The following is a 27,136-nucleotide window of genomic DNA, read 5'->3' on the forward strand; positions in this document are numbered from 1 at the left end:
CCTGTGTTAAAACGCATGCTACCTGCTTTATGGCTGTTGTCCATAGCTTTGTTGTAACCGAGACTCATATAGATACCGAGAATGGAAGCGTTACGTATAAGGTTGCTATTGAAAGATCTGGGTAAAGATTAATTTCTATTATGTTCACTTTCCAAAGGATAGGTTTCCCAGTGAGGTCAATATCACTAGCAATATTTTTCGTGTGTCAAGACCTCTTGTGTCATATGTTGAATTTATAAGTCTGTTTCCTCATGCAAAGGGAGGGAAATACTAAATGTTAAATGCAGTGTCTGTGATTCCTAATAGATCATTAGCTCTTTGCTGTTACCATTGAAAACTAATTAATAGCTCTTATTCTTAATTATAAATCTACTTATAAAGTTAGAGCCCTGGCAGTGCTGCTTTTCTAAGTACTTTTCTAAGCTATTTTCTCAATGCTGCTTTTGTAGCTGGAATCCCCTTCGCTAACCATAAAGTCAGATGTGATGTTCAAGCTGCGTTTGCAGCCGAGTAACTGCCCTGCCTCTCCGTAGGGTTAGGAGCTGTTAAACCCCGGGGAGGGGGGTCATCCGAGGGAGTGCTTTAATCAGGGCTGTGTCCACCATCGTGCAAGTGCTTTGAATACTAAGAAGAGATCCTGTAGTTGAGTTTTGTTTGTTTTAGCACAATAGATACAAGTGCTGCGTGTGATTCGTTTCACTGAATCTTTAGAAAGCTGAGCGAAGATAAATATGCCAACAGCATGTCTGTACTTTCTGTACAGTTGACAGAAGGAGGAGGCAAGAAATCCAAGGGAGCTTAAGGGCTGGAGCATGCAGATGCCCGACCTGCAGCTGCTCGCATGCCCGGTAGCCCAGAGTTGGCAACTGCTCTGTCCGGATGACCCGCAGGGAGAGGCCATGCAAGGTGTCCTCCGGCCACTGCGGAAGATGAGGAGCAGAGTGCCTCAGCTGACCAGCGGGACATGTAGCGAGAGATCTGCCACGCAGGCCAGCTCTCATAGAGGCTTAGGTCGTGGGTCTAGCTGGGAGAAGGTGTTGGTCCGTTCGTATTATTTGCAGTTGCAAACGCTGTCCTGGAACGAGACGCCTGAGCAGGGTCCCCTTTTCCAAAGGCTCTTCTTAGGTCATCTTGCTGATTTGGAGGAGTGATTTGAATGTGTTGCTCTCCTGGGTGGCAGGAGGTCCTGGGCTGAGCCTCTCCTGTTGAAATCGCTGGACAAAGCACGGATGGCATCACCACAAGGGCAAAGGCGTTCAAGTGGGGTAATGAAAGCAGACCCAGGAGGGCTTTAAACCTGAACGCTTCTTGTCCTAGTAGTTTGTATTGTACAAAAAGGTTTCTGGTGCAGCTGGTCCATTCCCAAACTCCTGATTTTATTGTTGGGGTAAAGGACAGATCTGGAAGTTCCACTTTGAAAAGCATGTTCCTGCATTTTGGCTGTTGAGGTGTGACAGGGTGAGCAGGGGATTTGAGAACTGCATGGAGGTTTGGACGCGTGGTACTGGTTCAAGCAATGTTACGAAGGCTTCAGTTTTGGTACACGTACACACTGGGAGAAGGTTGTGTGCTTGAAGGGTAGTAGCAGCTTAGCACGCATGTTTAAAGTTTTATTCATATCTAAAACTCTATCAGGCACCTAAACCCTTGAGGGTTAAGAGGGAGAGTCTTATGAAGGTGGTGGCTGATGTTCTTCATATCTGCATTCCTAGATTACTCTGAGGAGGATAATGTGAAGTCATTTCACTGAAGATTATGGCATTGCATGAAAGGAATGTAACATCGGGCCATAAATTAACAGAAACAAGAAAAGCTCATTCTCGGCTCTGGTTTGTTAATCCAGCCGTTTGCATATATAACCCTTTGCACCAGGAACTTGCACTGCCTAAATGTACCTTTTACGATAACAGAACCTACCGCAGCAAGTACATTTTTTCAGAGAAAAGTTCCCCTTCTCTTTTAAACTCAGGTGTGTGGAAAAGAAGTTGTACGTTATTCTCTAAGACTGTTTTTGCCTGTAATGCTTCACGTTGAATAAAACAGGACAATATCGAGGTCTTGATCAGCATTAGTCCAACAGATGCCTTTCCTCTGTAACCATTTGAAATTTAAAAGAAGCACGAGTTGGAGTGCAAATGCAGATGGGTGTAGTTGCATTTTAACATACTCACCGGTCAAGGTGAGTCCAAGCCATCCTAATGTGACATGCTTGACATAAGCCAAAGGGGATTAGTTATTAATACATTTGAAAAGTAAAGTCTGGTCTTGCTTCAATGTTTTTCTTCAATGACACATGTTCAAAATAAAAGCTTTGGTGACAAGTTGATTATAAACTTTCTACGAGTCTAAGCAACTGAGAGCTGTTCTTGGAGCTGTGAAGATAGGTTCTAATAGCTCTAATTTTTAGCTGACTACAAAAGCTATATTTATCCACTGGGGATTTTCCTTGCTAATAAACATCAGAAAAGTTTTTTGGATAGAAAACTATTTCATAGGTGTCCTCCTGCCCCTTTTCTGTAACTTCTGGGCAATTATTTCTGCTGATCAGGAGCAAAATGCAGTTACATCACTTGTTTGCATCTGTAGAAGGCTGTGTGGGGGTAGCACTTAGAGTAGTTCTTTGTGACTTATACTGGAAATTTTGGGGTGAAGGTGGGAAAGGAGGATAAGTTTAGGTTCCCAATGCCTGAAGCTAGCAGTAGGGTTTCTTCTGTCTTTGTGCCCTCTTCCTACCTGCCCCCCCCCGCCCCCGCATCCCCGGTCTTTCACATGTGGCTCTGTGGTCAGTCTAATGCTTTCTTCTCACTTCGTAGGACTAAATTGTTTCTCTTTTTAACTTGGTGGATGTTTTTTCCATGTGCATATTAGTCTCTTGTAGCTTCTGCTTCTGGAAAGCTGGCAGGAAAGACCCTTTCACGCTGATGAGAATACAGGTTAAGAGAAATTTGAAAGTGTAACATCAACAGGATTCAGGTTCGTGGCCCTGTCAGTATGATGTCAGCATTTTATCTGATTGGTCAGAGTATTTAATTAAAAACTGTGGGAACAAGCAAGTGTTTAACTACCTTGAGGCTGATGTTCAGCCTCGTTCTGTTCCCGCACGCCATAAGCCTGGTTATACCCAGGGAAGGGGGAGGCTGTTCGAAATAAATGAAGAATGGGACTTGAGTAGGTGTATTGCCCCAGCCTGTATGTGTGCAAAGGTTAATGCATGTGCTGCACATGAACTCTAGTTTTGTTCTTTAAGTGTTGCTGTTACGTTTTACTTGCGTAGTGCTATGAATAAACAAACATTTTATAAATTACTTTAGCACATGGTGTTGTTAACAAAGTTGCTTTCTGCACACTTTTAGTGGATGTGTTTCTTAATGCAGTACCCAGAAGTTCTCTTGCATCTAGCACTAATTTCTGGTAAAGCTCAAGTACCTTTGGGACAAGAGTAATCAATGCATTGCACAACCTCATAGGTAAAAAAACGTAAGCTGAAGCCTTGCAGACTCTTCTGCAGCATCTGGGGCTTGGGCTTATGCAGTTCGCTGTGGATCACATTATGTAAAAATAGTCTTGTGGTCAGAGGCTGTATTTGCTTTGATCTACAGGAGGCGAAGGACAAACATTGTGATTGTGCTAACTATTCTGAGTCTTTATGTCCCAATTGTGTGTTTGAGCTCTGTACAAGGGAAGGAGTGATGGGAAGAGAAAAGTGGCCTTCCCTGTATTTGCAAGGGAGTTGGGATGGGTGCTGCGTCCTGGCTATGGGCAAGCAGAATCGATTCCTGCATTAACTACCAGACCCTGAAATCAGAAATATGAGGGTAAACTTGTAGCGTGTGAGGTGTGGCTCACTGGACCAATGCAAGGATCGGAGTTCCAGTCCCTGCTTTTCTTCAAGAGTACAGCAGGGTATAAAATACATTCCCCAGAGATGTGACTTCAGAGCAAATTAGATGTCCTGAATAAAGGACATAAGAAATGTGAGTTAGGAGACAGTTTGCAAAATACAGGATGGAAGCGTCCTAGAAATTCTTGGAGTATTTTGGGGCAGAGTTTTGTGTTTGAGGATGGCTCTGGTCAGCCCAAACATATGTTCACTCCTGTGTGCAGGAATCTCAGATATGGACCACCTGCTGCCTGTAGTGCGAGTCCCCTGTGCCAGAGGCTTGTTTTCACTGCAGCTGTATTTCGCCTTCCCTTTGAATATGGACAATGAGGCTGATTATAGGTAGTTTGTTCACCCTGTTAAATCTGGTATGTTATGCTCTCTTGGGTAATGCTTCTCCCAAATAACCATGAGAAGGCACTATTGCTGTTGGGGGCTGTTTCCTTGTCCGATATACGCTCTTTATTCTTGTGTTGAGCCAGTACATGGTCTTTGTATTTGTCTGAAATAGAAAACCACTGACTTAAACGTTCTGCCTTGGGAACTGACACAGCAATGCATACTTGTGCACAGCTTCAGGCCAGTCACCTGCTCCGCTCCACGGTGGAACAGCAACCGGCAGGGCAGGCAGTCGGTTCTGCCAACAAGCAGGGTAATGCTCTGTACCACCTGGGCATCACCCGCTTCTGCCGGCTGATACGAAAGGACAGTTGAGCCCATTGCACCTTCCTTTCTGGCCAGTACGTAAGGTTTGTGGCCTTCACAGTGATGCCCTCGTGACACTGAAATGTACAGTAGTAAACACCACTGTATTGTTCACTGATTCTATACCAGAGCATAAATATTGCCGATTTCCCTCCTTAGCCTTCACTTGTTGCTGGAGCTGGTTGATTGAAAGAGATGTGTTTATCAAAGACATCCTCATTTCATGTGGTCATGTACTGGTTCAGGTACCTTCAAAAGGTGTCAGGAGTGCAAATCGATAAATAATATATTTTGAATATATACATTTCAGTTAATAAGCCCTACTTACTGCATATCTTTTGCTTTTGTTGTGTGCTCATAACTGAGATTCCAGAACTGTCACGTGTGTATCCTTCTCCTTTTACAGATTGGTTTACTTTAGTTCCCCTTATTGTGTTCTTTCCATGCTCTTCTCAGTCTCTATTTGTCTATTTCTTTGGCTTTCTCCTAATAATCTGGTTCTGTCTTGTGTGTGTGTCTGTCCATCCATCCATCTACAGAGGGGTTCTGTATGTCCCTTTTCCTCCAGAATGACTGCGTGAATAAATTCCTTCTCTTTCTTAAAGGCTTAACTAGGAGGACTCTGGGGATTTTGCTTTTCTGAAGTGATGCTTAATCTCAGATTTATTGTATGGTTGGTTTTGTTGTGTAATCTGTAAATTTCTTAAAATAATAAATAAGAGAAGTTGTTATGCCTGTCTCTGGTGGGAAATTTAACTGCTTCAACACAGGTTCTGAATACTTATGCTACCTTGGCAGTTAACCTTTATCTCCTATAATTGAGAGACAGCTGCATTCAGGAGTAATGTGTCACTTTAAACACAGTCGAAGTTTTAAATGACTATACCAGAAAAGGACACGGTTTTAATAATGGTTGTTAAAAGCTATCTGACTTCTTGCAGACAGTCCTAATAATGAGAACTATGTGATCTGAACTACTGGAATTACAATAACTTCTGTTCATGTGTGTGATACAGATTCCTGGAAATCTGAGGAGCAGTCTTCGGCGGCCAAAGAATGCAATTCTCCCCAGAGGTGTGGGTATCTCGCGTGAAGGGGACTGAAGTAGGATCAGCTGGTATCCAAGAAGTAAGTTCTTGTTTTCTCCAGATATATTTCTACTGAGGTCCACAGTAGTATTCATTCACCTAGACGGATTAAAAGCTGATTAAAATCCCCAATGATTAGATATTGGGGAGAGACTCTTGGGAAGAGGCTCAAGAAAATGCACTACATGTTGTTCGTACTTTTACCAATAGTTTTGACATCTCGTTCCCAAACATTTGGATGTTCTGTATCTCATTTGGTGCGTAATTTCAACTGCTTGTCTGCAACTGTCTGCTGAGTGCAGGGGGAGCCTGCCTCTTCAGGCATTTTAGAGTGAGTTCAAATGCAGTTGGGAGAGTTGGATTAATCGGCAACAGTTGGAGATACTCATGCTGTATCATAACAGCTGTGAACTCAAGTTCATATAAGTAATGTGTGCTTAATCTTCCTGTGCTGTCAGTGACAGGAAGAGGAGGAATAATTTTTTCCCATATTTAATGATGATCTTAAGGCTTTTGACAAGCAAATTTGAAAATGTATGCTACAAAGCAAGTTAGGAAACAATTGCCACAAGTCAAGTTTTTTCAAGTTCTATGCAGCTTTGAATTTGCGTTTTTATCTGTTGGTATTCCAGTGTTATTCTAATATGATTAAAAACTAATTTACCTGTCTGAGTTTCCATATCACCTCATCTGTATGGAAGGTGATGGAAAAATGCGAAGGCCTTGTTTTTGAATTCTAGCAGCACTTGGATAATTTTGGTTTAGTTGCTTTTTTTTTTTGTGTGTGTGTGGGGGGGAGGGTTTCTTTCTTTTCTTTTCTCTATCATAGAAACATAGAATGGTTTGGGTTGGAAGGGACCTTAAAGATCATCTAGTCAACCCCCCCTGCCATGGGTAGGGACACCTTCCACGAGACCAGGTTGCTCAAAGCCCCATCCAGCCTGGCCTTGAACACTGCCAGGGATGGGGCAGCCACAGCTTCTCTGGGCAACCTGTCCCAGTGCCTCACCACCCTCACAGTGAAGAACTCCTTCCTTACATCTCATCTATATCTACCCTCTTTCAGTTTAAAGCCATTACCCCTTGTCCTATCACTATATGCCCTTGTAAAAAGTCCCTCCCCGGCTTTCTTGTAGGCCCCTTTAGATACTGGCAGGCTGCTATAAGGTCTCCCCGGAGCCTTCTCTTCTCCAGGCTGAACAACCCCAACTCTCTCAGCCTGTCTTCACAGGAGAGGTGCTCCAGCCCCCTGATCATCTTCACGTCCCTCCTCTGGACTTGCTCCAACAGGTCCATGTCCTTCTTATGTTGGGGGCCCCAGAGCTGAATGCAGTACTGCAGGTGGGGTCTCACAATAATCCAATAATCTCACTAATAATCCATTCATCTTGCTTGGAAATTTCAGAAGAGTGAGAGAAAAGCAGTGGAATATTTTTTTAACTGAACGGTGCTTAGGCACCACCAGTTTTCCCCTTTCTCCTTCTGTGACATGTAAATTCATTAAGACATTGAAAAGTTAGAATGTTGTTCATTTTTTCTTGCCTGTGTTTGTTCAAAACCTTATCAAGATCAGCATGTATCAAGGTCTGTTAATTGATACTCGAGTCTTGGACGCTTTCTGCCTAAACACCTCTATAAGAATACTGTATAAATTAAAAAACAGAGCAGTAAAGATAACTGATTGCATTCTCTTGCCTAACAGTCCATACTCTGTGCTAAAATGCCTCACAGTTTTAGACTGACCTTGCCTTGACTTTCATACAGATATGATCTGTTTGATGTCTTTTAAAAGCGGAAAGGAAGCCATACATGGAGTGGAACTACGCATTGTTGCTGACATAATGTCCTTCATCTAATTAATTCCAAGTAGCAGGATTGTATAGTCTCCCTACTTTTCCCCCCTTTATGTTGTAGATATTAGGCCGGTGCATTTACAAATGCAAGGCTAATCTCTGTTTCATGACTAGGTGTAATTAAGCTGAAATCTTTTAATTCTGCAATCAGTGGTTTGCACCTAAGGATTTTTTTTGTTGTTGTTGCTTTTTTTTTTTTTTTTTCACAGTCCATATATATTGTCTTGCAAGGTGACTATTTGTGTTTTTCTTAGCTGGCTTGTGATAAACAAGATGGAACTTGCCAGAAGAGGAACTCTTTTTTTCCTTTTTTTTCAGAAGTATTGTTATAGGAAATATATTTTCTTACCCTCCTGTCCTTCAGTAGACCTCATGCAGGGATGTCAGTACCTCCTCGCCTTGGCAGCTTTGTGAAGTTGGGCACCTTACTGAGAGTTTCATAGCTTGTCCTGGTAGCTCTGCTAAGGAGAGGGCGAGTGGATCCCGTGGCTCTGGCGTGGTATACAGATGCCAAGTGCTAGGAATTCCTGGAATGTGGAGTTGTGCAGCACTGATAAAGTTTGCTTTGTTTCCCTAGTGACTTGACCCATTGAGAAAATGTGGTTCCCTAGGAAGCTTTAATAGCTCAAAGTTGGTATTGAATAAAGGGAAAGGCCCCAACGTAATTCTGCTTGTTTTCACCTGCTGCCTGAAAGATTAATTTTCTTAACCTTAGTATAGAAGATATAACCCTGAGTTTTGAAAATGATTTATAGAGATCCTTCACACTTATCAGTTTGAGTAAATACGCCGCAGGCTTCTGCGTTCCAGCTATGGTCTTTTCATAACCTACTCAGTTTACAGTGTGGTAATTTCATTTGGGGGCAAGAAAGTTTCAACGAAAAAACACCTTCTAATTAGAGTGATATAATCACTCTGCTTGCCTGCTGTGGTTTCATATGACTTCAGAAAAATAGTTGAGTGATTAATCTTTAATTTTCCCCATCATTAACTTAATAAGGAAATGGGAGATAGAATGAAAAACAAACAGCAGAACTGTACAACCGGGACGTTATTATGCCAAATCTTTTTGGCTTTTTCATTTGGTGAGAAATGCCATTCTGCCAACTGTGTGAAGTGTAGCAGCAACTGGTTAGCTCGGATAATTTGTAGAAATCTTCTAACAGGTTTGAACTTTATTGAAGCCTTTGCAGAGTTTGCTACAAGACTTCCTCCCTCTTCCCCACAGTCCCCTGTGGGTTGGGTGGGTTTTTTCCACAGTTTTATTTGGAAGCAAGTGTTGCATAAACTAACTTCTAGTATCACATAATTCCCTCGCATCCACTTTTCTGTTGGGAAGGAATCCATCTTAGACACTGTAGTGAAATACCCTTAGAAAAGGTTTGGTTCTATTTTCGTGCTGGTTGCTATCTTTAGTCACTGTGCTGATAAGCAAACTTAGTTGTGGAGTAGTGCAGTTTATGTAATGAACATGATGGGATTGCTCTAGTCTCTTGGAGAACAAAACAAATGCAACAGTCGAAGCAAGTTGCTCTTTTCATATCTCTTTAGTTTAATTCTTACCGGATGTAAAATAGGCAACATAATTCTGGAAGTGTAATGCTTGAAGAGAAACTACGCCTGGCTGTTTGCAAATGTCCCTCTGGAAGTCGTACTTTATTTCATTTGTAAATACTTATGAAAACAGTCCTGTGTACATCTGTGGGTAGCAAGACAGCAACAGAAGTTGTAGCGATCTTAACTAACCTGCTCGGAGGCCTCTGCATGTTAATAATATAAAGTAAACAGCTGAGGAATGTGTATTGCTGTTGACAGTGAGCGACTGTAAACATCCTCGACTGGAAGCTGTGAAGCAGCAGATGGGGCTTTCAGTCGGATGTTTGCAGCTGCCAACTGCCACAGACGTCAAGAAATGTTTGACACCTAAAGCATAGTTGTCTGTTTAAAACTTCTATTTGGTTTATCACAGACATATGAATTTAGGCCAAACTGCGTACTGCTTAATCTTTCTTGTGAAGTCTGTGTCTGAATATCTAGAAGTTATCCAACCTCTGGTAGGAAAAAGAGCAAAAATGGAATCAATTAGGTTATATTTGTAACTGCAAACTCAATTCTCAGTTTTCAGAGGTGAGTTTCTGTGCAGCTTGCTTGGCTGTACAGGTTGCTTGGCTTCATTTCCAGACTCTGCTACAAAGTTTTTACAAGATTATTTCACATATTTAGCATCTCTGCAATGGTTCATTTAGAATTTGAAATCCTAAGCCTTGTAGGAAGCAATCACTTAGAGGAGTTATGGAAACTAAAAATGCACCAATTAAAGCAACTGGAAAGGAAAAGTATATAAAAAAACCCCTTTTCCTGGATGAGGCCCAACCCTATAAAATGATGGGGAGGTGAGGGAGATTTCATGCGATCAGGTTCATCTCTGATGTATCACAGCATCTCAGCTGTCTGAGGTTCAGTGATCCTCCCCCTTCTCCCTTTCCTTTCATTCTCCTTCCCTCCTCCCTTTCAAAAAGAGGAGGAAGTGCTGAATGCTGATTCATACTTTTCTAGAAGTCAGTTGAGTCAATTTCAAGACTCCAGTCCTGCCAACTAGTTTTATGTGTGGGTGGACCCCTGTGCTTAAATATGACCCCAGGACATAGAGAACAGTTTATGTGATTGGGACGGTATTTAACGATGATTGCTATCATACCAGAAAAAGAGCAGTGAAGTTGTAGCATATAACTGATTTAAGTTGATACTGAAAGCACTAGTGTATTCACTCTTGAGAGAAGATATGCATCTTGTTGGTATGTATGTTAGATATCTATGCCTTCAGTAAAGAGCGTTTTGTTGTTAACTTGTTTTTTCTTGTCGTCAGTATCCTTGTTTCTCATATATGTATGCATGCTCATATAAAAGTATGAGGGGACATAATCTAAACGTTAATCTGTCCCTTTATGTTTCACATGAGACGCAGATAACCTAAGGTTCTGTGGAGTTTCTGACTTTTTTTTAAAGGAGCTAATGTCCTGGTCGGAGTTGTTATAAAACATTATTGACATGTAGGTAGCTAAAGCAGTGTGTGCAGTGTCAAAAAAGCATGCTCTATATTTGAGGAGACTTCACTAATCCATGCTTTGCAAATAGCTTTCAGTGTAGATTCATACACTTGCCATAGATTCAGCTTATATTGTGTTTCAGTAGTGCTTGAAGGCTCCTGTTAGGATTAGCACTGTACATCATCTTGCGTGTTTCACCGTCAGTAGTAAGGTACAAGCTCTCCCAACAAGGGATTACAGTCTAATTCAAGGCCAGTGGCATTGAAGTGGAATCCAGATGGTGTGGGCAGGGGACAAATGGGAAGAGTGAGAGGAAAACCAAGGGGCAGAGGGATGGTTTTAGGAGCAACTGTCTGCGTGTGTAGGTGGCTTTGAGTTGTCTGCCTAATTAAAATGAAGACAGAAGACATATCTTCTTAGCCAGTTATTTGTCTGGCTATAAATATTGTGAAAGGTGATGGTTTGGTTGGATGGTATGTGCATTTGAAGTTAGGACAGACACTGATGAAGCTGTATTTTCAGGTTGATCTTTTTTTCGAAGTACAGCAGAGGGAGCAGGTGAAATGGGCAGAGGTTTCCAAAAGCCTTTTCTTGCAAATCTGAGAAACTCTGAAAAGCTTGCAGTGAACTCAGAAGAAGAGTCAATACGAATACAACATTTGACTTAAAAGTATTGCAAACTTAGTGACGTACTACTGACCAAGTTCAGGGCCAAGGTAGATGTCAGAGGTAGGGCTTACGTTCACTGTAGAAGTAGCTGAATTTTCTGTGAGTATCTATGGCAAAAGAGAAATGGGAATTACTGACAACAGTGAGGTTATATTTGTGAATGAGAGAGATGGGTGTTACTGTTGACAGTAACTGACTGTAGGACAGTAATGAAGAGAGTTGTAGTTCAACAAAGTTTTTAGGTGAGTGCTTCTGCAACCTTTCTGGGCTTAAAACTGGCTTTTTTGACAACCTAGAGAACTTCCTAAGTGACCTTGCAATGAAATTCATGAAACTTGGACACACTTGAGAAATGCTATCTAGGCAGAGGATTCTTGACATAATCTCCTCATCTGGAAAGCTTCGCTATGTATTTGAAGAAGAGGATTGAGCAATAGGAGAGAACTTGCATAGGCAGAGTATTTAATATCAAAAGCATTAAGTACCTCCTGTGAAGATTTACATATTGATAGTATTTGTGCTTTGGCAGGAAATTCTTTCAATACCCATTCTATTACTCTTCTTCCTGAATTATGTACTGTCTCAAAGTTCAGCGTGTTTCCTCTTGGAAAATGTAGTAGTATGTTGGGACTGTTTTCTTCAGCCTCTAATCTCACTACATGCACATGAGGAGTTTTCTTCCAGAAAAACAGCTTCAGACACGTAACCCACTCTTCTGCCAGCTACCTCTTAAAACCTGCTAGGGCTAAACTTCAGAAGAACATTAGAGCAGTGGTCCTTAATTTCTGTCTGTGGCAGAAGCTGCCCGCTATCTTTGCATTACCCTAAATGCTGGTGTATGTTATCTTACCTGGTACTTGTTGAGGTCACTGTCTCACTTGGAAGGCAGGGTCTTGCTTTCAGGCCCTGGCTTCAAGATTTGGGTAGGTCAAATCAAGCCCTCTTCACCCCTCTACTGAATTAATGGATGTATTCTTAAAAAAGCTGCTTCGATCCCCAGCCCTGTTTGAAAGGGAAGAGCAGTTTTTGTCTGAGGGGTCCCGGTTTTGTCTCTGCAGGAGTTCTGTCTGCTGGCCGGGAAGGAGAGAAGGAAAAGGGGAAAGTCAACCAGTGCTACTTACCCGTGCATGCTGTTTATGGAAATCATCTTTAAAATGACGGGGCAGCTGTTGGAAAAGCCACAATCCATCTGCCTACATATGCACTTGTTATGAAGAGAATACAGTTGATGATGTGAATGGAAAGCTTTCAGTACTGAGCTGCTGTTCCTACTCAAGCCACACTCAAAACCGTAAATTTTTCAGATATGTGCTTTAACTCTTTGCCTGAAAAGTGACAGTGTTTAATAGCCATGCTTCTTGGGGAGTTTTCTTTGTTAACGATATGTGAAATAGGTGTTATACAATGTGCTTGTTTTGTTTAAAAGCAGTAAAAGAAGATAATAATCCTGTAGCTCTACAACAAATCTGAATTGGAAAGGATGATTCTTCTGAGTTGAATTGGGCTTATAACTTTTTTCCCTTTAAGCAGTAATTTATAGACCAAGATGCATGAAATCACTCCTTTTTTTGTACTGATATATACAGAGTGTTCTGTTTTTTCCTAAAGCTTCAAACAGTTATTATGAAACAAATAAACGAACAAAGGATATGAGAAGGAAGCCACGTGCCGTGCAGTGACATAGTGTTTTTCCAGATGATGGCTTGAGGCATCTTTTTTAGCTGTGGATGTAGATGTAGCTGCTTTATTTAACAATACTTCTCTTGATTTAATATGGATAGCCGGCATTTTGCTCCTATTCAGACTTCCTGTCACTGGCACTTGATTTTTCTTGTGAGTAAATTGGAGATATTTTCAGTAACTTTCTGTCTTGTGTTGCCGAAGACTTTTTCTTCCCCCGCTTTGATTAAATACATACCTCCTTTGATAATGCAGAGCATAGAAAATTAACTTCAGAGCTTCTGCCTATAGCAAGCCAAGAATATCAGTGGAAGAGAGGGATATTGCTCAGGTTTTTTTGCAGTCTCTTCTGGGCATCCAGGTGTATTTCAGTCAATAGTTGGTCTTTCAGCATCTGCCTGGAGGAGCTCTGAGCCGTTCTGTCCTCTTCATTGCACTTTTTTTTTTTTCTTTTATTCTTGTCTTGTGTAAGGGCAGAGGATTTGCTTTTAGCTCTCCAGGATGCTGTGCAGAGGTCTCTTGTCTCTTTGCTTTCACCAGATCACTCGTCTCTGCCTTCCCCTGGCTCACCTTTATTCATTAGATGCAACTTAAACTGCTTGCTTTTGTCTTCAAGGCCATCACGGCCTATACATGTATTAACTCCCACATCCAGTTGTCCTGTAATGCTATTCTCCATTACTGGCTTGAACTTTTTCTGTCTTTTTCAAACTCTTCAAACTTTTTTGCTCAATTTCAGAAATAAAAGGCTAATCAGTCAACAATCTTTCTAACTACATTGTTGTAGTAAAAGCTTTGGGAAGAGTTTGTGCACTCTTCTGAAGGCCATAAGCTGTTAAGAGATCTTCTTACAATAATGTTTATAGTACTTCTTTTTTCCCTTGCCCTCATCACCTTCTGTATACTTTGAGAGTAGGATTAATATTTTCTTATTGCAGTGTTGACTTTGCAGAGTTGATAGCTGCATTTCTGATGTGTTCTGCTGTTTCTGGGGAAAATGCCTGCTTTATCCTGTGCAGAATGGTGAAAACATTTTACTTCTTCCAGAAAGGTTTTCACCATTCTGTATAGCAACATGTATATCCTTTATGTTCCTTTATATATATTTTTTATATATATATGTGCTTGAAATGAATTGTATTAAGAAATTCTACTATACAAGGCTGATATACTCTGCCTTGTATTTTTATTTGAGTGTGTGTACATATGCGTATACACACACGTATGCGTACATGTATCAGGGAAGAAGAAAGAGGCAAAGGAGGCTGTGCAAATGGCTCAGTTTTTTCCACCTGTTGCCTAGATGTGCGTGTTGAGCAGAGTAGACCAGCTTTGTGTTCTAGAAGTTCTTAATACAATTAGTTTCAAGCATTCTAGCTGTGTGTTATTTACGACGTTATTCCGTGGAATATGTGCTCATCTGAAGCTCTTGCTCAAAAATTGTTGGTTGAAAAAAAATAAAGCAAATGAATATTTAGTCTGTTTATGTTAAGAGCAAATGCTGCTCTTTCTTTAGAGCAAGGATCTTATTAGTGTGTCAGCAATTTAATGTATGGAGACTAGAATGAGCTGTGAAGTTCCTCTATTTTGATTGTTGAAAGCTATGTAACCTTAAAGCCTTTCTGCATATCTGATGTGATTCTGGGATTCATAGCAGTGATTAATTCTATAGCTATAAATGCTCGTCATCAACATCCTGAAATGTTTTCAAAACATACAGAGGGGTTTTTAACAGCTTAAACTAAACAGTGGTGAAATAAGGGAAGGCCTATGTGAAACACATTTACAACAGTACTTACTATCTCATAGAACCATAGAACGGTTTGGGTTGGAAGGGACCTTAAAGATCATCTAGTCAACCCCCCCTGCCATGGGTAGGGACACCTTCCACGAGACCAGGTTGCTCAAAGCCCCATCCAGCCTGGCCTTGAACACTGCCAGGGATGGGGCAGCCACAGCTTCTCTGGGCAACCTGTCCCAGTGCCTCACCACCCTCACAGTGAAGAACTCCTTCCTTACATCTCATCTATATCTACCCTCTTTCAGTTTAAAGCCATTACCCCTTGTCCTATCACTATATGCCCTTGTAAAAAGTCCCTCCCCGGCTTTCTTGTAGGCCCCTTTAGATACTGGCAGGCTGCTATAAGGTCTCCCCGGAGCCTTCTCTTCTCCAGGCTGAACAACCCCAACTCTCTCAGCCTGTCTTCACAGGAGAGGTGCTCCAGCCCCCTGATCATCTTCACGTCCCTCCTCTGGACTTGCTCCAACAGGTCCATGTCCTTCTTATGTTGGGGGCCCCAGAGCTGGATGCCGTACTCCTTGCAACCGTACCTGCTATGAGAGTTTTTGGTCTTTGTATGAATAGTGATGTTCCTTGAGACACTCAAGCCAGTAACTGGAGCTTCTATGTAATGCATGGAAAGCAGTGAAAGGAAGGAAACTGGCTTAGGCCCTAGACTTACAGGGCAAGACCCAACTAGGAGCAGTGGGGAAAAGAGTATAAAGCGACATTCAAACAGTTCTGCAGGGTTGGCACAATGTCCTGTCTGCTAAACCATGCTAAACCTTCTCCAGCTCTACTCCGAGAAGTTTGCATGCACAGCAGCATCTTCACAAATATTTCAAAGACACAGGTCAGATCCATTTGAAATGGCTGTATATATTCTGCAGGGCTTGTTAGATGAGGCCCAGGGCTGCGACCCTGCAGGTGTACAGCTCTGACCAAAGGTGGCCCTGGAAATGGTATAGCAGCCAATTGGCAGGTCACATAAATACAGGTATATGTGAATTAGCTGAGTACCTCAAAAATGGTTACTTGCTTATTTTCTGAGCAATTAAGCTTCTTCACAAAGAAACAAATAGGAATTAAGATTCTGAAAGTAAATACGGTGTTGTCTTAAGGTGGGAAAAACAGTAGAAATGTGGTTTCTCTGTCCCACAGTGGGTTTGTGTGGTTATCATTACCTTTGAATACTCTGTGAGGATTTAATTGTTCATGAAAGTTGGTAGGAAATACCTGTGAAAAGGATTCACATTGCTGAACTTACTGCAGCTGTGCTGTAGTTAAATATGTCTGAGCTGGACTGTTCTAGGCTTACATTAATGAAGATTGAGAGGCCCTTTTACAGGACGATTTATATGATTTATTTTAGATACATATTTAGGAGTGGGATGACTTGTCCCCGGTTGCCCTGCTTATTTCTCTCCTTTATCTTCAAAGTAAGTCTAGGATAACTAGCTCAGGTGTGGGTATCTTGGCTTATAGAAGTCCGTATGTGGTCAGATGAATACAATCTTTTTTCTCAAAGGAGGAAATTCAAAAGGTAGAAGGCTTTTGAACAACACAAAGTGAAAGATGAAATATGAACAGCAAAAGCGGAGCACTTTGGAATGGCTTACAAAAATCTTACTAGTTGTGGAAGAATCCATAATCAAGGGAGATAACAGAGATAAAATGTCTGAGAATAGAGGTGGAAATGGCTCTTAAAAATACTCTTTCCCTTCCTCCTGCCACCAGAAATCCCTAAATAGATGGCTGTCAGCTTTTATTCCATGAATATAAATTAGCAGATAATGAAGCAATGTATGAAATTAGTAAGAAAATGACATGGAGGGAGGGAGGACAGCTGGACAGTCAGAGGAAGAAAGATTTTTATTAGAAACAAAAGTAACTAATGTTGGTGCCATGTAGAAGTCAAAGTCATAGAGCAGTGTCTAAAAACAACAATACTTGATAGATTTGTCAGGGATGCGATTAAAAAGCTAGATTTTAGTCAGATACAAACGTTCATGGCATTCTTTCCACTTCAGCAAGCCAGGAGCATGTTTAACAACAGCTATTAAAATGTGACATAACTTAGAATATGCCAATAACTTGTATCAAGGAGCTAGAGAGGAGTAATATGAGAAACTCTGTGGACTGCTAAGCTAAAATTAGAGTATTCCAAATTACAGGTAGAAACTCAGTTGTGCTGGGGCTTAACTGGGTGAGTAGAGTGTATGACTGCTTATAGGCTGTCAGCTTGACATGGATTTGGACAGAAGTACTGAAATAGGACTTGGACCAAAGTAGGTAAGTGGAGTAAATCATACTGGGAAATGGAACTCGTCTACTGTGTCATCTTTTAATTTTATTTCAGGTTAAGTCAGGCAGATTAGTAGCTTCATACAAACACTAGCCTTTATGATTTATTTCAGGATATTGGATTTGGCAACCCAAACATCCTGATGGAAAAAATCGAAATAGTGAAAAGTCTAAATATGATGTCTCAGAGGGATTAAACATTGGTGAACAGATTTAAAACTATAATTGTCAATGAATAATCGTTGTTGAGTGGTATGTTTCCTTGGGGTGGAGAGAGGTAGGCATTGATTCGTTATCTTCTCTTGGTTTCTTTTTTTTTTTTGTTGGTTTAACTAGAGGAAACCAGAGTTATTCCTGTTAGCTTACAAGTGAATTAAATATTGGAAAGGTACAATGAAGATGGGAACAGGTCATATAGCAGTCTGCTTGTATCTCTTGGGCAGCAAGCTGGTACTGTTCATCTTGAACGCAACCAAAATGTATATATATATACATGTTTAGAAATCAGAAAATTAGGGTATGTTTATACTTGATTTTTCTGTTTGTGAAAAACGCATTGTGGGTGCCTACTGGATAATGGGTTGAAGGAGTTGTAAGAATATGTGCTTTTAAAAGGCAAAGGAAAGAATTATGTGAAATGCTATGCCTCCAGGATGAATTTATATTATAACAGTGAGGAGTTAGAAAAATGACACAATGTAAGCCTGGGTGGTATTTTGTACTTTTCTCTAGCAGTATGTGCTTTTGAGGATAGTTGGACCGTGGCTATGACCTAGTATGTAGCTTCTGTGTTGGAAAAGGGAAGGCAAGGTTGCTGGCCTATTGCAAGGTAGTGGGGAGTGCTAGGAGATAGGGGAATAGAGGGAGGCATGAAGAAGGAATGTCTTGCTCAGCAAAAAAAAGGAAAATGAGAAAAAGCAAGCTAGTAAAGCTGAAAATGTGGAATGGACAAACATGGGAAAAAACGGTACCAAAACCTTGAAAACGAGCACTGTAGATAATGCTTTTGAAATACTTTGATTTTTTTCACTCCGGGTTTTGAGTCGAGCAGTTGAGCATGACTCTGTCAGGCGAACTATGTCACCAGCGTACCTCTGACGCGTCTGATCAAAAGCATTCCTGTGTGCCCCAGTGAGAGGGTGGAAGCGGAGCACTGACCAGCCCTGTGGGGAGCGAGGGTATCAGCCTTTAACTAAAGGTGTCCTCAGGGGCTCTAACTTTGCTTTTGAGCAAGAGAGACGGAATGCTTAATGTCTTCTGAAAGTCAGGCCTTTAGGATTTATCTCTACGCAGTCAGCAAAGAATGCTGGTTTTGTCATAAAATGTAGTTGTGCTGTTTTGACTCCTAAAGAGGATCTTCAGGGTCGTCTTATGGCTTGTGTTGGATGGTGTTTTTGAAAGGAGTGGAACTTGGCTGTATAAAAATAACGCATTAAAAGTGTCATTTGAGAGTTCAGAGAGTTGTCCGGTCTCAGACCTGGAGTAGCTGAGCTACGGATTACTTCTAACACTTCAGGATACAACACCACTACGAGCTGAGGTTAATAGATCAAATTCCTAAGTCAGTCAGTCTCTGATTCATCTTTTAAGTGTTGTTCCAGGTCTTCAAAGTAAGCCAAACTCTCTACAGCAACAAATGTTTCTACTTCTCTGAGCATACTGAACAAGTAAATAAAATAAGTTCAGCAAAATCCAAATGCAGTTTGGCAAGCCAGGATACTTACTGCTGGAAATACTTGCCAAAATGGCCTTGGAAAAGCTCTTCTCTGTTTTCAGTAGATTTGGAATTAATTCAGACAAGATCTCAGCTCTCTCTCCATGGGAACGTTGTGACTCTCTTAAATATTCCTACTACTGGGTGGATTGTGTGTAATGAGTATAGCTATAGAAGCGCTGGGTGCAGGGTGGTTTCCTTGCACAGTGTCTCTCGTCTCTGAGCTCTGAGAACTGGGTTATAGCTACATTAGTGGAATCATTCAGATGCTTGTTAAATAAATGGGAAAGGAGGACTGTGTGTGCTTGTAAACCTTACAGTGAAGGGACAATACTTTCTCCAGTGTTCAAACGTTAGTAGTTGTTCTGTCCAACTCTGGCCTTGGTGAAGGTCTGATTTCTGTAGACAGAACGCAGTCAGGAGGGCTTCTAGGTTAACAGCCAGGAGATTAATTATCTTCTCTTGGAAACAAATCCCAGAAGATAGAAGAACCAAAGAATAATGGAAAGAGGTCTGTGCTAATACCCTCCAGTGTGTATATATATATTTTTTTTTTTTTTTTTCCCCCTTCAAATTTCTTGTGTTGGTAGTAGCACAAATACAGATTAGATGCTACTGTTTCAGTTCAGGCTGTTTGCTAGCAGTAGGGAGCAGATGGTTTGAGGCATTAGTTAAGCTTTTCAGGTATATGTGATGATATGGAAAATAGTATTTTTACACTTTGCGCAAAAGTAAGCAGGTAAAGAAAGAGAAATAGGTGACGGCAAACAGTAGCATTGGGGGTGGGGGATGAATAAATAGCAGTCTAAAGAGAACGAGAAAACTGCTGTGGAATTTGAAAGCTGTCATAGGTCTCGTTTCCTCTCTTATTTATTTTTTTCATTTTGTATTCCTAACCTGACAGAGAGTAGAATATGCAGGCTATAGCAAGATGCTGGTGTGGCCAATAATGATGCCTAAGATGGATGTTCGAAGCAATTTAGATGCCAAAAATTAGACAGCATCTCCCTCTGGAGGTCTTTAAAGGCATCTCTGTCTGTGCAGGGAACCTTGTACTTATCTTGGGAAAATTGCATCATTAAGTTCCTAAACCTTGGAATTATCCTGGATACTCTAGTTGCTTCTACCCCACCCTGCATGTTCAGTAAAAACACAATATATGGCAGAACCTGACAGGTCACTGACTGAATGGGAGAACTAACCTGTTCTGTATGAGTGGGTTTTATGCACCATACTAAAGAGAAGTTGATTAAGGCAGTTCATGCAGGCAGCTTGTGTAGAAGACTTTGGCAAAAAGTTTCTGGTCTAATCTTCTGGCAAGTGAATAATTGATCTAGGGAAGAAATTACATTTGGCTGCTGCTTTAGAAGATCGGACCCTAAAGAAGTTACTGCAAAGGCCAAATCTCTTACATAGCACCAAAACCCCAATAATGTATAGCCTAAGACTATTCTGCAAGTGATAGCTATCTTCTTGTCAATTGGTGAAAGAATAAAGGGTGCATTCTGTTCATGACTGATGAAAAACATTTAAGTTTTATAATTCTGCACGAAGTTTCTATGCTCGCTCTCTTCATAGTCGGTAAAAATTTAGTTGGTAGAGTCATTGAGGCCTGGATAGCAGCCCTCTGGTCACCTTCCTAAACATAGTGCCCGTTAAGATCTCTAAAGCATTGGTGAAAATTGGTTAATGCTGATGGATACAACCTGGGACCTGCAGGGTTTACAACAGAGGCAACTGCAAGTGAGGTGGAAGTCCCAGAATGTTTAAACTGACAGCAGATACCTATGTCTAGGGACCTGAATTACACCCAAAGTGTCTGCTGTAGGATAAGCTGAATCTTTCTGTAGGCTTTTTTGACTGTAGGGGAAGTTTATGTGTCTTTATGTGGTTTAGGTGTCTTATCGGGAGTTGAATCCTACCCTAAATGTCTTTGTCTTGTTCTTCTTGAATCTGTAAATAGCCAGGCATACCTGTTTGGATAAAACCCGTGTAAGAAGTTCTAGGGAGAATCAGGATTTCGCCTGAGAATGTCAAAACGGCATATTTTTTTATAGGTCTGTGCAGTGTTACATTGTGGTGAAGTGTTGACAGTGTTCAAAGATAATCTGGCATTTCATTCCCAGAGTAAGTCTCTTTTCCCTTGAGAAGTCTCTCAGGATTTAGTATGGCTTTTATTCTTTTTGGAACTATATTGTCCCTCCTGTCTGTCATCTAATCCACGTGGATGTTTTTCTGTAGATCTATGCAGAACACGTGGGAGCTTTGTAAAGTTGGTAACGCTGTGTTTGTCCTCTACCATCTGACAGCCTAAAGACAGGAAGCTAAAGGGTTTCAATGTCAAGATGGATCAAATGGAGTATATTGGAAACCTGTAAACAAGAATTCTGATCTTCCCTCCTTTTCCCCTTAAGTCTGCACCATAGCAACTATCTACACAGAAGGATTTCATGTCTTGTATGAGGAAATCTGTAGAGAAGCCTTGTTGTTCTTTTGTTTGTTTCTGACACAAAGATACGTTACACGAACGTATCTGGTGCTGTCTTGGAAAGTTGGGTGTTTCATTCCTGGGAGGAACTGAATGCAGGTATCAGCTTTGCTAAAAGATCTTATTTTTCTGTTACGCTTCCTTCCATGTCAGTGTGCTGAGTTGAAAATCTGATTGTAAAGGAGCTGTGAACTCATACCGAAAAATAATGTGCAAGTTTTCTAACCTGAGCATTTCTCCTTCTCAACAGGAAGATCTGCAGGTTTTCCACGTTAGTTAAATGGAATTAAATTGGTAGCTTTAGGAAAAGGAGAATGCATTTCAGTGTTTCGGTACAGAGTTTGAATGATTAAAATTTGGAACTGAACACATTTTCGCCTTGGGCATTTTGCATTTGCTGCTTATGAGGATAGAGTTATTTCAGAATGATTTGGATCTTTTGTCAGTATCGCTGATTTAAGACTGGTTTAGCCCTTACACTGCCGAGTGGACGTGTGTTGAGGGGAAGAAGGGGCAACTGTTTTTCATTAGGACACAGACAAAAAGCTGCAAGCGTAAAATAAAGGTATGGAAAGCATCTTCCTTGCACTAGTGTCAGCTGGACCCAGTTCTAAGCCTGTCTAGTACTTTTCTGTGGTTATACATGTGGGTTTTTTCCACTGCCAACCGGCTGTTTGATGTTCGTGAAGGTGCTTGCACAGCGGGGCTGAAGCTCACATGTTCCTGCCCGGGTACGCACCATGAGGAGCGCGCGGTCTGCCTTGTGTTCAGAAGTGCTTATTGTCTACAACTTCTCTAGACTAACTAAATGTACTCATTCATCGTAGCTAAAATAGATTTTTAAATGTTTCTAGGAAGGTTATTGGTGCTTTAAGTCCCTCAACCTTCTGGCACTTGCTGTCTTATATATGGGAACATGGGTGACTAGACTTGGTCATTGTCAATGCTTCTCTTGCAGGGAAGTTTTCTACACCGGTGGCAGACTGCACTTGCTAGGGGTATTGAGTTACAAGATAGTGTTATATGCAGATATGCATTCTCCTCTATGAAAGCTGTAGAATAAGTAAATGCTCCTAACTGCATCTGCAAAGTGTCTGCTGTCTGTTTTAGATACTAGTGAAGTATCTTTGTTCCTAGAGATTCAGTAGCTCCTAATAAAACTTGTACAGTTCAACTTCTAATGTATGGATACAGCATTTTTGCTTTAAAAGTAAGTCGTTTTTAACTTTCTAAAGATGTTTCCGCGGCTGCAGCAAATCTGTTCTGTTGTGTGAAGTATGTGAGTGGAAACAGCATGTGCTAAAAATTGCATCATGAACTAAATCAGGGTTGTGACATCCATTATATATTGAGAAATAGTTTGCATTGAATTTCAGTTGCTTACTGAAAAGGACATCTGAAGGTATAAACCCTCTAGTTCTCATTGTAAGCAATAAATCATCTCTGATTTGATTGCATTTTGTTTTATGTCGCTAATACTGTGCTTTAATTTGCTGGAATTGATTTGCTGGAACCAGTTTTCTCCTCTTGAGAGAACTATCTGCTGGTGGGACGAAAGTTTCTTTGAGCTGACCAAAGTAGTAACTAATGGACCTTTTCCAGTCACTTTAAACTTAACAAGAGCAAAATATTTGCATTTTAGAAAACAAGGTGTATGCTTTCAAATCTGGTCAGAGAAATTACTATTGTTTGCAGTAAATTCTGCTGCAGAAAATTTGTGTCAACCGTCTACCTTTCTAAAGAATCTTAAGATGCGTGATGTAAAACAACATTATGCAGTCTTCACTTCCACATTTATCATTTCAGAATGGAGGATTTTATTGTTTACAAAATTTAAAATCTGAACCTAACTTAACTTTCAACTTCCTCTTCGGTTCCCATTTTAGCATCTCTCGACATTACTGTTGTGTTGGCAGAAGGTGTCATGTTGCTGGGCTCTCGAGAACAAAGTTTTCTGACACTGGGATGAACAGCACCAGGACAGATTTTCTGTTATGAAGAGGGTGTATATGTTACCATGCTGCTTAAATTTGGTTTTTGACCTCTGCTGAAGTGGCTAATGGTGACGACAGAATAATTTCTGATACTGTCCTGTGGTAGTTTCAGTGCAGCTTGTGCAGCCTGCCGGGGCTGTGAGCAGGCAAATGTCAGTTGCTGCAACCTTGAAGAGAGAGTAGGGTATTTCTAGCTGGAAACATGTCAGAATAGGAGAGAAGGTAGACATCATGGCTCTTTCATCTCCTCACAAGGCGCCCCGATTATTTCGCATAGCCTCCTAACAAACAGCCCGTGTGGCACTTGCCATCAGCCCTCTCTTCGGGTTTGTGTTTAGCGCAGAAGGTAAAATCGGGATGTTGCTGAACCCTGCCTAACATGTCAGTTCTTCAGATAAGACCCGTAGAATTGCAGCGCTGGTCAAAAATATCTCCAGAAAGGAAGTACCAGAGCTGCTTACATCCCTTTCTTCTCCCTTTAATATTTGGCAGGCTTTCACTTAGCTTGGTCAGGAAGTTAATATGGGGTGGTAGTTGGAGAGGTCACTTATATCGAGCAATCTGAAATACTAGCTGCCTGCTCTCATCTTTAGCCAGGAAGGGCACAGGCAGAACCGTAGGTGGTCACTTGATTTTTGTTGTTTTTTTTTTTAATTTTATTTTATTTTTTCCTATGCTGCTTCTGAGATTTACTGGTGTTGTAAGACTTGGGAAGGAAAACAAAGCCTCTGTCCACTGCTTGATGGTTGGGACTAGAAGGGGTTTCTTGTAAATTACTTTTTGTGAGAAGTAGCCTGCTAAGTTTTGTAGCAGAGAGAAGCTCTGGAGGTGAGTGGCACCATTCCAGGTTAGCACAATGATTCACAGCCCTGAGCAGGGCAACAGGATGCGATTTAGCAGCCTTGATGGGGGAGGAGGCATGGAAACTTTTAAAAATATTATTTCCATTGCCAGGCCATTTACTTACGAAAATTCTTATGCTGGAGCCTGTCTCTGCCCTTATCTTCTGCTGCTGACCCTCGGGTTTCTTCCTTCCTGCTTCTCGGATGGAACCTGGATATCCACGTTGCCTCTAACTGATGCTTCTTTGCCTCCTGCTTCCTACCAGCCGTGTCTGTCATAGTCATCAGGCGGGTTGTAGGGCTGGAAGTGAGGTAGAAGCAAGAAAAAAAATGTGATGCATTTTTCTCTTAGGCCTGCTTGCCTTGTCTTATACATTGACCGTATGATGTTAGGAGTTTGATTCGTAGGCAAAATGCATGCAGAGAACAGCTTTCTGCTTTATTCCTGTGTTAGTAACAGAGATTGAAAACTCTTCAATTACCAGATGGACGGGGTTTTCCGAAAGTTATAATTCTCATGAACTTTGTGAAGCTTAGAGTTTATATATCCCACTCTTGGATTATAGTTGTCTGTATTTATTTGTTTAAATATAGGGTACAGCGTGTACTATTTTGATGTACTATTTTTGATGATCACTGTATTGTTCCACTTCCTTAAAATAAATAAAATAAAAATAGGCTAATACTTAGCAGCATGCTAAGTGTTGAAAGGTTGATGCTAATTAAATAGGGTTGTCAAAGTGCATATATGAAGAATTACAGATGGTGCAGAACCTTTGTAAATGCTTCAGCTACCCCTCCCTTTAGACTGCCCAAACTTTGTGAAAATACAAAGTTTTTCAGTGCATTTAAAAAAAAATAAATCAAAAAACCACAACCAAAAAGTATTCCTTTGTTTTGTATTGGCACTATTTGAGCCCCTTATTTGTACATGTATAAGTTAGGCAGCAAGAGGAGAGGTGGGGATGGAAATACAGAACTGTTGCTAAATTGGTACCTTTCAGTTCCTTTGTTCAGCATAAGATTTACTTTAACCGCAGTAAAATAGATGTGGTTTTTAAAGAAGCCTTCATATAAAATAACTAAAAAAAATGTATCAACATTTGACTAATGCTTAATTTACTACTTTTTAATGAAAAAAAAACCCCAAAACCAAACCCCAAACTGCTGCTTGCTTAATTTTTTCTTCATACTATTTTTGTTCCGAAGTATCCTATCGGTGACATTGCTGTTTCTGTAAACACTGTCCATGGGCTGGCTCCGGGACTCTGTTTGTTCAGAGTGTGAGTTGGGAGACTCCCTTCCAACAGAGGAAATGGGCCGATGCATTAAGCTCTCGCTGGAGATTGTTCATGTCCACAGAAGCTATATCCTCTGCAGGAAAACAGAGCTTGGATTCGTGCCACAGTGTGTCCGTGATGTTAACGAGTGGGAGAAGCCGTGTGTTCGTTGCCCGCTTCAGCAGTAATCTGCTAATTCAGGGAGGGGGTGAGAAAACAAAGTGGAGTTTGATGAAATTTAAATGTGACACTTAATCCTGTTAGTACACAGAGGGAAAAGTTTTGTGTTGCGTGGAGGGGAGGGAGAGGAACTATTGAATTTACCTGAAATCTATGCATCAGGAAAAACCAGATCAAATGGGATCTGGATCCATGCCTTGTTTCAAATACATCGTCTTTGCCAAACAGAAACCTCAGCTGAGTTTCTGTAAAACTGAAGCCCTGCTTGTTTTCATCCCGCAGCAACTGTTGTTTAATACAGATGAGCAACTTGATCTTCATGGGTTGCTCACATACCATAGTGATGAGCCTCACTGAAATACTAATGAAGAAGTTTTAAGTTTACTGCCTATTTAGGAGAAAAGGAAGTATGTTCAGGTGAGTTTTGGTACTATCTTTATGTTCAAGTGGTGAGTCTAAATCCTTTTTTCAGTTTTAGGGTTGCTGCTTCAAGTAATACCTATTACTGCTCTCAAATTTTTTCTTTGGTGGTGTTAATTTGGCAGCCTGAGCCTAAAATGGGCTAAATAACTTAGAAAAGTTGTCAGTTGTTTAGTGTGACTGCAGCGTGCGGTGGTGCTGAGCATCGTGGTTTCTGTGCGATCCCTGATGTAGCTCTGGATCACAACGGGTGGATGTGCTGGGGGGAGCACGGGGCAAGGCAGCACTGGTGGGGCTGGTAAGCCAGTAACACCAGTTCATTGCTTAAATGTTTTTTTGTAGGCAGCGTGAAGAGGAAGGAGGAGGACTGTGCGGGAGGCTATGGAGTTGGAAATTGCATTTCTGTTAAGACGCAACGTAGAGGAAACCACAAATGAGGCTTGAGGAAAAACTGCACTGTGGGGGGCAGAGGCTGACATTGTGATAACTGGAGGTAGAGAAGGTGGTTTAATGGGGCGAAGGATGATTGTAGACCTTGACAGGCCTAGCCCATGACAGTAGCTGCTGTTTGATTCAACTGAGAAGGGGTAGCCATAAGAGAATGTAAAGGGATGACTTTTAAGACTATTCTTTCTGGGAGTAGTTTTCTGAATGGGAGTCACAGCAAGATTTTTTGCCTTTCCTTCATTGGAGAACGTTGTGTAAAAGTGAACCTGGAAGAGGAAGAGTCACTGGATGGGACAGAAATGTAAGGATCAGTTGAAAGGGCTGCAATTTAGATTTTAGGCATAAAGAATCTGCAAGACTGGGTGTTGGGCTGGGTCTGTGGAGTTGCAAGCATTAATGATGTGTTTGAGTTGGCAGGCATATTTTTCTTGAAGCAATGGAGAGATGAAGAAAGATTTCATATGTACCATTGGACACAGATTTGAAGTAGAGGCAGTTTTCCGGACCATGTTCACAAGGGTGGCAATTTTTAAAAAATTGCTAAGTAGATCACCCAGAGACTGAATGTCCAGAAGAGCTTTTCAGGATCTCCGCTGTAAAAACAAATCGAAGATCTTCTGATGGGGGGCGAAGGGGAAGTAGCTGAATAAGAGAGCTAGGTCTGGGCTGTCACAGAAAAGATGATTGACAACTCAAAATGCATGGGGATGGAATAGTGCAAATATCTTTGGACTTTGGCAAGAACACCGTTAGCTAAGTTAACCT

General features: G+C 41.2%; 1 long non-coding RNA gene across 4 annotated transcripts in view; it reads left to right on the forward strand.

Annotated features, from left to right (window-relative positions):
* The window catches only part of LOC128139419 (uncharacterized), a 73,836-nt gene that overhangs the window by 1,970 nt on the left and 44,730 nt on the right, over nt 1–27,136 (forward strand). For all 4 annotated transcript variants that reach the window (XR_008234377.1, XR_008234374.1, XR_008234375.1 and 1 more), the window contains exon 2: nt 5,602–5,713. This is a non-coding gene — a long non-coding RNA (uncharacterized LOC128139419). The remainder of the gene's footprint in view (nt 1–5,601; nt 5,714–27,136) is intronic.

Source organism: Harpia harpyja, chromosome 3 (assembly GCF_026419915.1).
Source record: "Harpia harpyja isolate bHarHar1 chromosome 3, bHarHar1 primary haplotype, whole genome shotgun sequence".
Classification (NCBI taxonomy): domain Eukaryota; kingdom Metazoa; phylum Chordata; class Aves; order Accipitriformes; family Accipitridae; genus Harpia; species Harpia harpyja.